Source organism: Populus alba, chromosome 4 (assembly GCF_005239225.2).
Source record: "Populus alba chromosome 4, ASM523922v2, whole genome shotgun sequence".
Taxonomy (NCBI): Eukaryota; Viridiplantae; Streptophyta; class Magnoliopsida; order Malpighiales; family Salicaceae; genus Populus; species Populus alba.
Window position 1 is genome coordinate 167,692 of NC_133287.1, and position 12,578 is coordinate 180,269.

Sequence of the window (12,578 nt, forward strand, 5' to 3'; positions counted from 1 at the left end):
CAAACTTTCGAATCCCATGCCAGTTATATTTTGCCAGTTTTGTTCTTTTGCACTTTGCCTTAATGGTCAGTTTAGTTGGATATCATTCTTGTTGAAAAATTCAATGTATCTAAACGTAACCTTTCGCTTTGCTCTAACTTCGTCGGTTCACAAATTTGGATTGCATGAGTGGAATGAGATGCTAAGGTAGCTTGATGTCTCCTCCCGTATTTTTAGGTTTTTTTAAAAAAAAAAAATTAAAACTCTTCTGTTAATGGTTGCTGTTTCATTTGCTGCGTTCAATTAAGTGTGGTTGGTTTGGTGCATATTGTTCTTTTTGTTCTCAAGCTTTATGAATCATCTAATTGTTGAATGTCATGTTTTTTTGGATTAAAAGACTTATATTACCTTGATGCGCTTCTACTCAGTCTTTAATCTGATAGTGTGATGGATTGGGAACCATATCAACTTGCCTACTATTTTTTCATAGTGAATACATTTGTTCAATGTGCTGCACTTGCCTTTTTGATTCAGCTTGTCCACTGTCATTATAATAAAGGTACTTGTGAGATGAAAATATCTCTTCAGAGTATAGTTTTGACTGAAATGGTCCATAACAAGATTGGTTTTGTACTGAGAAAATAGGTTCTCTAGATTGGTATTTTTTCTTTTACCGGAGTGTAAAGTTTTTACTTGTAGTTTGTTTGGGAGGACGAAAGACAAATATGAAGACAAAATTTGGGGCATTCATATCATGTTTTTGCAATGCCACGATTAACTCCCAAGTTAGTTTTACATAGCAAGCAGCTAGCATTTCTAGAGATTGGACATATGTTTCGCACTAGTGTATCCACAGATTGTGGAGGAAGCTCTAGGCTCTTGGCTATTGAAGTGTTGGTTCCCTAGTTTCCAATGATCCTTCTTGTCAGACGGGACCTTCATATCTTTAAACAACGCCTGTTTATGGCTGGCTATACTCCACCAATTTCATGGTAGAGTTGTCTCCCTCACCCTCTCCTTTATCTCCTAAGTATATATAAACCCAAATCTTCTGTTTCCCAAGGCCTGAACTCCAGACCACCCAGTTTTGTGGAAGTGTGACTCAAACATTAATCTAAAGGATTTCTCTTGTGGTCTGCCTGATTGCTTATTTTCATTTTAATTTTTTTTTGCAGTCTTTTCTCCCATTCGTTCTTCACAATGAGGGAAAGTGAGCTTCATTACATTTTTGTTGTTCTGTCCTAGAGAAAAATCAATTTTTAGGATTTACAAAACACTTCCTGTTCACATGTTTTATGGCCATTGACCAGTCGGTTTTGTAAGTATAAGTCGGCATGTATTGTCTATTAAGTTTTCTGCAGCAAATAGAGTGACAAATTTAATGTCAAAGTAGTTTAAGTTTTCTGCAGTAAATAGAGTGACAAATTTAGTGTCAAGGTAGTGTGTTTATTGTTTTTGCGCATAAGAGAGGTGATGGGCAGTACTAGTAGCTTGTATGTGCCCAATTGTCACTTTTTTGAATTCTTAGTATCACATGATGCAGAAGTTGCAAGCTTCTTAATAGACTGGATCCCTCCGCCTGTTTTAGTGTCATTATGGTGTGGGGATTGCGATGTATAAATGGAAGGTTCATATTTGCAATTTACAGAGACCTGTCTTCCATCTCTTACAGCTATCTTGTTTGAAAGACTTTTGTGGGGCAGATGCTATTTTGATGCCTCCCTTCCCCTATTTTTTTTTGAAGCAGATTGTTGATCTTGTCAACAAGGTGGTGTAACATTTGGAAGTAGCAAGCATTATTTACTGTTTTGTTCTCTATAATTGTCTTCTGTATCTAAATTTCGCATTCTCTCCTCCACCCTGTTATAGAAATGTAGTCCAGTTGTTTTCCTGGTGAATCTTTGTTCTTTCACTTGCAACAACAGAACTGACTGAACAGATCTATGATCCTAGAGAGGACGGATCCTGTTGTAGACAGTAGTGGTATTACTGACTACTGTCATCGATTTGGTTGAGTGCCTGTAGCATTGTTTAAAATGGCTTTATTTCCTTTTCCATTTTATTTTCTCTGCCGAGCTATTAGGTGCCTCACATCTTGAATTCTAGGTCTGTTTTCCAGTTATCAGTCATCTCAGTAGCTGTGTAGAATTGTTCTGGGAAATGGTTTCCAGTTTCCGGCAGTAATGTACAGGACAGCCTGCTTCGGAAAATGGTTACGCGAGGGTCCAAGGGTTATATATAAAGGGAGCTATTTATTAGCAGGAATTTGCTCTTAGATCTTAAGCAGGCCATCTATTGTGGGCTAATCTCTATAGTTTCGATTATAAAGGGTTTGATTGATCTCCTAGGCTCTCCTTTACTTGTCCAAATAAGTAATATACTCTTGAGATTTTGTTTTCTGCAAGGAGAAAAATGGCTAGTTCAAGCTGGACATGCATATCAAAGCTTTTAAGGATATTTCCTCTTTCCTTGTTGGGTTACGATAAAATAAGTAGAAGAAAATTCTATTAAAAGTTCTCACCAAAGAATAAATTACAAAATTTGAGCACCTCATTCTTCTGCTGCTGTTTTGAACGATATTAATGATGACAAACAACGTTCCTCTAACCCAACAACTAAGCGAACATACAGACAGGTGCCAACTGGCTACAGATGTGTGTTTGTGTGTGTGTTCAGACTTTTGCCTTGCCTGTTTCTCCCTCTTGATTATTGGCTTCCAGTCGTAGAAAACGAACGCCTCTTAATTGGTTTTCCTTTCCTTCTTTATTTCCTTTTCCTTTTGTATAAAACTTTGGATAAATGTGACCAAAATCCCTGCATTAGTGGTCATAGTCACAAAACAAGCTAATAATCTACAGCAATTAGTTTCTAAATAAAATTTGAGAATTAAAATAGATCCTTGTGCCAATCCATCCACTTCATTAATGATAATACAATCACAATACTAGCACATGTTTATTCACGTTTCAAATTGAACGTAAATCTAGTTTTTCTTAATTATATGAAGGAAAATTGGACAGGTTATCCTAAAAACTCACGTAATCATTACGATAAAAATAAAAAGAGATTTCCTCTGCTTCCCTGCATTTCGCATAATAAAATGTGGCTTTGCTAGGTAAGCAGGCGTTGGCAACTTTTTCAAGTGGTGGAGAGATAAACCGTGGGTCAGCATCCTGAGGCATAAATACTACTCGAGGGTCTCGTACCTGTTCCAAAGATCAGCTCCCTACACTAATGCCTCAATATGAGGGAATGCTATATTTAAAGCCTTCATTCACCTACGTGATGGGCTTCTCGTACAAGGTTGGAAATGGGGAGTTTTCCTTTTGGCTTGATAAGTGGCTGGATGTTGTGGGGTTCGGTTGTGTTCACGGGTTGATGTTGTTCACTATCAGTGACTCCGGATTGAAAGTACTATAGACTCGTGGCCAAAAAATAGCTATCCGAGCTTTATAAACCTGATTGACAATTGCTTCCAGAATGTGTCAAATACCTTTCTACGCTATAAACGTCACATTTCTAAACACTCCCATCCGTGGCTGCTGCAACCAGGAGGAGGAAAGTGTTTTTGCATTGCCTGCCGGGATTGTCACCTTGCTAGAATCATACGGACAAATATGGGACTAGTAAATGCTCATGGGTTTTGGAACATAAATGTTGTGCGAATTGGTTTAGATTAGATGGTTTCTTCTAATGATTCGTTCCTTTCTTTTTCTTCTGATGTTGTGGAATGCTTTAGATAGATGTTCCAAGGCGCGTAGAAACATCATTGCTTAATGTATGGGGAGAATTACTGTAGGTGAAATTGGCTCACGAGGCAAATTCATCTTTTTAAGAAGGATCTTTGTGCAATGCTTGGGTCAAGCAAGCTGTCAAACTTAGAAAAGAGCTCACTATATATCTCATGGTGCAGGCTTGATGTGTGATTCGTGAAATTGGATGTTGATGGCAGTTCGCAAGGTAACCCGGGAAGATTGGTTTTGGAGACCATTACGGATAATGAGGGAAGTGGCCTGTGAGTTTTTCGGGCTTTGGAGGAATTGACATTAACCTGCTTCCAGAGCTTCTGGCTATTAAACACGGTTAGTTCTAGCTTGGAACCAAGGCTATAGGAAGATCATCTGCAATTTAGACTCCATAAATGTCTTGAGACTAATTCATGATGGAAATTTGTATATAAAAAAAATCCACCTCTAGAATTAAGTGTTCTTTTTGTAGTTTTGATGGGCACTAAATATCATAGAGGAGATTAATTTTTGTTTCTTTTGTTTTCACCGTACGCATAAAAAAAGAGGTTAAATGTCGTAAACAACCACAAATGCCGAAAGTTTCCGTTTCCATTCCCATATCGTCTTTTCTTCATTACAAAAAAAAATAGTTTCCAAAAACTAAGAATCATCCTTCTGTTCGTTCTTATTATATGGATAGATTCTTCTGCTCACTCATATCTTTCGCTGGCCGTTCGTTCCTTTCCTTTCCTTTTTTCCATTTCCATTTCTTTTTTTCCTTTCTTATCTCTCCTCCTTGCTTTCTTCAGCAAAGATATCACATCTCTCTCTCGCAAGTATTTCTTCATTGGCGATTCTCATTTATATAAAAGTTTATTTTGTTTTGGTCATTGTTTTCATAATCACTCATTGTTCTTCTTATAGAAACCCAGTTTTTCTTTCATGCAAATACCTTTGTCTTGTAATTTATAGCTTATTGAGCCCAAATATTACACACCATGTTATTTGAACTCAGTAGTTGTCAAACTGGGTTTCTTTGAACCACTTCTTATGATCAATGAAGAGAACTTTCCTACAGATCTAAGGTAAGGTTCTTTCTTTCTTCTCCTCAAGGGCAAGATCAGGGAATATATGCAGAGTGGAGCCAATGAAGTCAAGATTAGAGGATGTTTACTCTGGGGAATAAGGAGGACTCTTTTGTTGGCAGAGGCAATATGAATATTGTTGACGAATGGGAAATTAGGCCAGAGGAATGTTAGTTCAAAAGAGAACTACTGCTGATTCCAATCACAATTCTGTTTCCTGTTTCCACTATTAAAGTTAGAGTCAAATATGGTTCTTCGTGTCATGAGATTAGTATCAGTTCACAAGCAAGCTTGGTAATTTGATAATTCTTAATTAAACCTTCCATGTCTTTATTTAATTGATGGATGCTTTGACTTCAAAATTCTTTGAATGATGGAGATTAAGGAGTTGGTTTTGGGCTGCAGGGGAACTGAAGAAAATGCTAGCACAACACACAGGAGTTGCACCATGGAGGATCAAAAGCTGATATACAAGAAGAAGGAGAGAAACTCCAAGGCGTATTTATACTGCAGGAGTCAAAGATGGATCCAAAATTTGTGTTAACTGAGGACATTACCAGCAGCCCAAAGGCGGTGTCTTTGAGATGCTTAAAACTTGCCTAAAATAAAAAAGGCGTTCAAAGTCATTGCACAACAGATCACCGTGGATGTTGACCGACTTGGCGAAAAGGCAAGTAAATTTTACCTGAAAACATACATGGTTGCCTCTGCAGAGAATCAGATTTAAGTTTCTGATAAGATCAAAATTGTTTTTTATTGCGATTTGGTAGGTGACATCCTTGGAAAACAAACAGCCCTCTAAAGGAGGAAAAATTTTTGCAGAGAAAGATGTGGATGAATTTACTGCGATGTTGATGGAAAAATTAGTTAAGCATTGGATGGAATTTTTGTTGAGGGAGACTTGAAGTTGCAGAAGAGAAATGCAGGTATTATGCAACTTCTAATTTGGTCAAACTAGCATTACTTTTCACTTCCAGTAATGTTCAAGTTTTTGCCTTCCTTTGTCTTTCTTGAAGGAAAGGAGAGTTCAACAGTACATTGAAACTCTGACAAGCTGAAGTTAAACTATTCTACTGCTGTATAGCAATGGAGGAATAATCCCATTGCAGCAACAAGATAATCAATGGGTAAAATGCCAATGACCAAAGCAAAGGCCAATTCAAAGCGAAGGACGCAAAACCCATTGCAGCCACAAGATAATTCAATAGCACAACGCAATAGCATGCAAAAGCGAGTCGATTCAGAGAAATGGAGGCAAAATCCCATTACAGAAACATGAAAATTCAACTGGGAAAATGCCAATACCCCAAGGCAGAAAGAGTCAGTTCAATCCAAGCAGCAGGAATGCTACAATGCAAATGCCAAACACAGCAGCGACCAATATTGAGGCATTCTGAATCTTTTGTGGTGACAACATCATGGGAAACTTTGATTAAGCCGCGAGCTAATGTTTCTGCGAGTTCTAAGCGAATTGGGAACAGTAAAAAGAAAAAAACGTGTTAGCGATGCGTGGGTCTCCATTCTTAGGTGTTGTCAGTCTCTCTGGTTCCTTCAACTCATTCTTGCTGTTTTTAGGTTTATGATCTGTTTTTTTTTAAAAAAAAAATAAACTTAAATTGGCTCTTGCAATTGTATTATAACATATAGCAGAATATTGGTGCATAGCAAAGGAAGGATTGTTTTTTATGCACTGCAACCATGTTACAGAGTAGTTAGAAATTGGGGCAAGTAGAATTATATTTCATGTAATTTGTTGCAGAAACTGGTTGCTGTTTGTCCATCTCCATACTAAGCCTATACTCGTGGTAATTAACAGAGAAATAAATAATCCTTGTGTCTTGGGACCATTGCCCCAATCAATCCCGCTTTATCAAGTCATTTATTGCCTCTAGCATCTTATAAATATACGGTACTGGTCGTGGAGAAGTAGATTATTTCCGATTTGGATCGTAAAATTCCTTGTTTCTACATGCGGGGGGGGTACATGCCGGGGGGGGCGGCTAGGGGATAATCTTTTTGTAATAACAAGGTTAAACTAATTCATTCCAAAATGATAGAAAGGTAGACTTGACTTCGGAAGGCAGGATTATAGTAGAGTATTGGAAGCAAGTAGAGTGGTTTTAATCACTTGGAAGCCAAACATGTTCAACTGCTTGGTTAATATAAAATTTAATAACCCAAATTAAGTTACTCCTGAAAAAATCTCCATCACAGCAGTCCTCTTTCTTGCTCTGAATTATATATATATATATATGTCATGTTGTATAGGTTTAGGAAACTATTGGCTTGAGATGAGTGATGGGAACACCAGAGAATTCAAAGACCTTATTTGCATTTAATTTTTACAGTCTCTTCCAATAAGAGTAGGGTTTACTGAAGGTTTGGTGAGGTGACATCATGTCAAATGTTACTCGTCAGAGGAAAACAATTTTCAGGCTCAGTGCTTATGAAGACTTTTAGTAAATAGTTCAGCAATAATTGTACTTCTAATGCAGCCAGTGGTTAATAATTGTATTAGTCCTTTTTTTTAATATTTTTGAAATTTTAATTATTTTTTGAAAAAAAAGAAGAAGGAAAGGAAAAAGAAAAGAGCTTCTAATGGTCACTAGAGTGCCATTGCAAAAACATCCATGAAGACTGAAGGATTCAGATGGAGAAGAAGAATACGAGGGAGAGATTGCAAAATACTAAGGATTTCTTTTTCATGTGATGCAAGATATTGCCGACTCAAGGTTCTCTCAAAAACACTCTGAATACTTCCCAGGTTAATTAGCTTTGGAGTAAAGAAAAAAAGAAGGGGCCATCTGAAATTCCGTCTTTTCTTTTCTTCTTCCTTTTCATTTCCTTGCCGGACAAATCCATCGAATTCCTTCTGTGCTTGGACGGGGCGTGCTTGACATTTCCGTTACTTTACTTCATTGCAAGAGCGGGAAAGCAAATATTTGCTTTTCATTAGTCTTGCTGTGACTGACCCTTGGAAATGGCCTGTTTTGAACTGGAAAGGAGGTGTAGCAGGGTACCCCAAGAAAGCAAGTCCAAATTTCCTTCCTTGACAACCACTGACATTAAATTTAGATGTGATATGTATAGACTTTTAGCATCGCAGTAGCAGCAAGGCTCAGATCTAGAACCGATTGGAGGCTGGAGAGAGCCACTGCCGATATTTTTGTCTGTACCAAGTGGGCAAAGGCAATTCTGGTCCACAACTTGTATTTGGTGATTATGTTATTGCTTTCTCGAGCTCTCCAGGCATTATCATTTCATTTTATCTTATACTTTATAACATTTTCCTCTCTCCTTCTTTAATTGGCAATGGCAAGATTTTCAAAGTGGAAATTCTATGCCTCACTTTCTTTTCCTTTTTCCTTTCTTTTCCAAACCCTCCTCAGCCTTATTGTCTACTGCAAGCTACAATAAATGGCTTAGTAATATTGATGGTGCAATTATATAGATTAGTTCATTGATATAACAGGAGAGAAATGTTCTTCCAGCTGATTGAGCTTGGTACATGAGGTTTTCCAAATCTGTTTGCATGGATTTTCAGATATTTTTAATGTCATTCCAATTTGAACACAGTGAGAATTGAAGCTCTAATGAGCTTGTTGCAACTATTAAGTAAAATACTAAACACCGTGAGTTTTCATATAGTCCATCTATTATAAAATATGTCCTGAAATTAACTTTTTACCTCTTATCTTTTAATTTTTAAAGCCTTTACTTGAGGATGGATATTCTTAGTATGTGATTATTGTCATTTTTTATTTATCTGGAGCAGCACCGTCTTTTTATTTTATAATAACAGTATAATTATTATATTGTTCTTAGAAAATAAACAATAGAAATTAGCAAGAGACCATTGAGTTAAATTTTAAGTTTATCATGAATAATTAAATTATCAAGTATCCTTATTATGCAACTTATTTTATTGGCTTCATGTGCTTGATTATCATTTCTCTAATTTATTAGTACCCTTCTCTTCTTTTTTCATTTTTCTGAAGTGAGATTATTAGAACGTTCCTTCTCTTAATTTATACGATGCTTAGTTCCTCAGATCACGATCATGCAAATAAAAAAAGCTTCACATTATCATGATAAAACAATTCTGCGTTGCTTCCAATGGAAACAACTTACATCTATATAAGGACCAAGCAGACACGGCAAAAAGGGTAGCCATTAACAACGCTTTATGGTTAATATGACATCGCATAGATGGGAGCTTTTATTAACAAGTTGGACTCGCATGGATGCAGAAACAACCATTTTGATGAGGCTGCTACACGAGAACAAAATCGGTCTTTATTGTTAGCGAAAAAACCACATGGTAGGCGCAACTTAGATGAAGATGATAAATCTAATTCTACAACCGAACCATTTTAATTCTCAATGATGATCGATTCATTCTGTCAGCGTATATTTCCTCAGCCCGTGAGAAAAACTATCAATCAAATTAGGAAATTCACAAGGGACTTTTACCTCACAACCATTCCAGGCAATGCGTTTAGGCCTTGAGAAGTCCTAAAACAGCATAGCATGATTCGGTATAAACACAATTGAAAAACCTCGAAATCTACGCAATAGATTTCGAGTTTCAAGCTCACACAAAATATACATCATTTGTAAAAATATGAAATAATCAGGGTTGATATCACTTATTATTCCAGAATTCATAAATACACTTTTAAAAAAAGCAGGTTTTCTCAAATTAAAAAAAAAAAAAAAAAGTTATTGCCTTGGGAAACGTGAGAGTGTGGCCCGTCTTGATGATCCTCTTGACTATACTTTGGATGTCCCGAATGGCACTGGCTATGGCTATGGCTATGCGCTTATCATATTTTCAATTCGCCCTTAAAATCTGGATATGGGCCTATGGAGACATGTTAAAAAAAAGAACGCCAGTGGCGAACGACAATCTCTCGACTCCATAAGTACAACCCAAGCCTGAAGTGCAAGAACCTCTCTCTTTTCTCTTTGATAAGAAAAAGAAAAAGAAAAAACAGGAGGCTCAAAACCCCCATGCATGGGTTTTCCGTACAAATTAAATCTGTCACTTAATGTTATTTCGTGGGGTGCACCGCCGTTAAATTTCCTTTTGACTGAGAATCGATTAAAGCGTTATGATCAGTTCATGGTACATGTTCTGTTTTGATTATCGGTGTGCTATGCATGTGCAAAGTCACACATTTCACTATGTGCCGCTCCAATATTTTGTTCAAAATTGAAGTCTACCACAAAATATGCTTCAAAACCAGGCAATAAAGCAGATCGTACTCTTTCCTTTTACGATCTCTTCGTTTTGAGAATCTCCTTGGGTTTGAAGGAGATGTGTATATCTTAGAGGGACATTATCCAAGGATCCTAGGAGTATTGCATGCCTTCCATGATATTCTGAGGACCAGACAAAACCTATTGAGCGGACTAGCTCATGTCGTTGTTCTGCTTTCAAACCACTATTAAGGATTCCATCCTTCGTCGGGTTCGCAATTTTTGCATGCCTGTGATTTTATTTTTTAAAATTTCAACATTATTTTTAATTATTGCGATTGATCGTTCTTTCAGTCATTCATTTCTGCAATACATATGCAATGGCAGTGAGATTACTTAAAAACTACGGTGTATTATTAATGTAACTATATATATAGCCAAGCCATACCTTTGCATAAAACTGGCTATCGCCAACTTCTAGGAATATCAATCATGATCCTGGCCAGCGTTTTGAAATTTTTTAATGATCATGATATTCTTAGCCGTCCCTCTGTTGATCTTATAAATTACTCAGTAATAGTTCTTAATTTGTTTTATTTACAAGTCTCTTGTGTGCGCATGTATATACTTCGAGAGCAGTACTATTGCTGCTCACCGGCCGACGTCCTACAGCAGGGTCAATCTGCTGCTGCTTCTTATTATTCCTACTCTTTTTTATCACCATTGACAGCTTAAATAGCCGGTTTTCGCAACAAGTTTTTTCGTTTTTTTTTTTGCTTTCATTTATATATACATATGTATAGAGTCAAACCTAATCCAAAAACAAAAGAAATGGTCACAATTAATTATATAACTCTATATAGGGCTTGATTTATTCCCTTAAATAATATAGGGGAAAAAAATAATCTCTGATCTAATTATTCCCCTAATGAGATTGGATTTGGTTAGTTAACCTTTCATATGATACCGTATTGTTTGCGAACTCGTTGGAATATATTTTAGTTAAATCGACCCATTAAAATGGTGCAAAGCTAATTAGTTTTACTTCATATATTGAGTTGGAGCACCAGGGCTTTACGCATAAAAAGAGAAGATATCACAATTAATTAATTTTTAGCAATATCGATTTAACATCAAATCATGTGATTTGCATGTAATATTAAATGGAGAAACAACACCACAAGAAGATTAAGATTTCTTTGTATATCTTTCTTCTTCTTTTTTTCTATCATTGTTTTTGAGAGTAATATATACATAAATACAAATTGTTTATTTATAGAAATTCAATAATTCTAGCTCTTGGACATATTGACTATTATAACTTGATTTCCATAATTCTAGCTCGATATATTTGCTGTTATGGCTTGATTTTCTCAGTAGATTATGGGCATTGACTGATTGTTTGTTGTGGCTTAATTTTTCTTGTTGATTGTTCAGATTATAACTGAAGGAGTTTGATCAATGACATGATCCTTTTACAATATTAGTGATTAAAACAGATGAAATATTAAAAGAATCTAATTGGCCTTGAAAAACACTCTCAGGGATGCTATATATAGTTTTGTCTCTTCACCTACAAAATTTAACACTAATTTTCAAAGTATTAGAGTCTTTGCATAGGACTCATTGGTAAATACTAAATTAAAAAATTAAGCTAGCCAATCAAGAGGTATTTGAGGTTTTTTTTTCACAATGGTTTTTTTTGTTATTAATAAATGGCAACGCCTCTCGACGTACACAAAAACATTCTTCATCGTGTTGCTAAAAAAGGCGTCATCATGTCCTTTTCTTGTGGACCGGTGTGTTTCAGATTTGATGGTTTATTTGCCATTAATGGGTTTTTTTTCTCTTTTTCTCATTCCTCCCTAAAAATCATAGTTTCATCCTCTTTATGTTGGTATTTTCAACTTCAGTTTTTATATTCTGCTTTTAATTTTTTTCTTGACTTTTTTTGTAAAAATTTTTATTTGTGCTATATCTCAATTCAAATTCATGATGTTATGTTTTTCAACTCCGTCCTCATGTTTTGATTTTTAATTTTTTTTCTTGATTCTTTTTGTAAAAGTTATTATTATTTTCAATTTCATCCTTTAATCAGAATTTTTATTTTATTGTTTATGTCAACTTAATCCTCATTTTTTTTGTGTCCTCTGCTAAATTGATTTTTTTTTTTCAATTTCATCCTTAATTCAAGTATAAAATTTATTTTATTTTGATATTGATCCTTATTTTTTTAATTGTTATTTTTTTTAATCCTTTTGTATAATTAAAATTATTTTTTCAATTCCATCCTTTAATATTTGATTGATTGAGATTTGAACTTCATGATTTCCCCATATATGGTGATTCGGGTTTAATGACCCTGCTTATGGGTTGAAAAGTTAACATGAGTTTTTTTTAAAAAAAAGCTTTATATAATTCTTTTTTTTTATCAAGTTATTTCAATCACATGATCTAGGTCGTGATTTTTTTTGGGATATCCTAAGTTAACTCAGTCCTGATTACCATGGTTATAGGTTTGTCATGCCAACTTAAGTAAACCAATGACCTTTTTTATGTTCTTTGTTTGCCTCATTTGTTCTTC

The 12,578-nt window shown here is 35.5% G+C and overlaps 1 pseudogene; it reads left to right on the plus strand.

Moving 5' to 3' along the window:
* The first annotated feature begins 3,213 nt into the window (after positions 1-3,213).
* On the plus strand, positions 3,214-6,295 carry LOC140955498 (uncharacterized; annotated as a pseudogene).
* Positions 6,296-12,578: the final 6,283 nt, after the last annotated feature.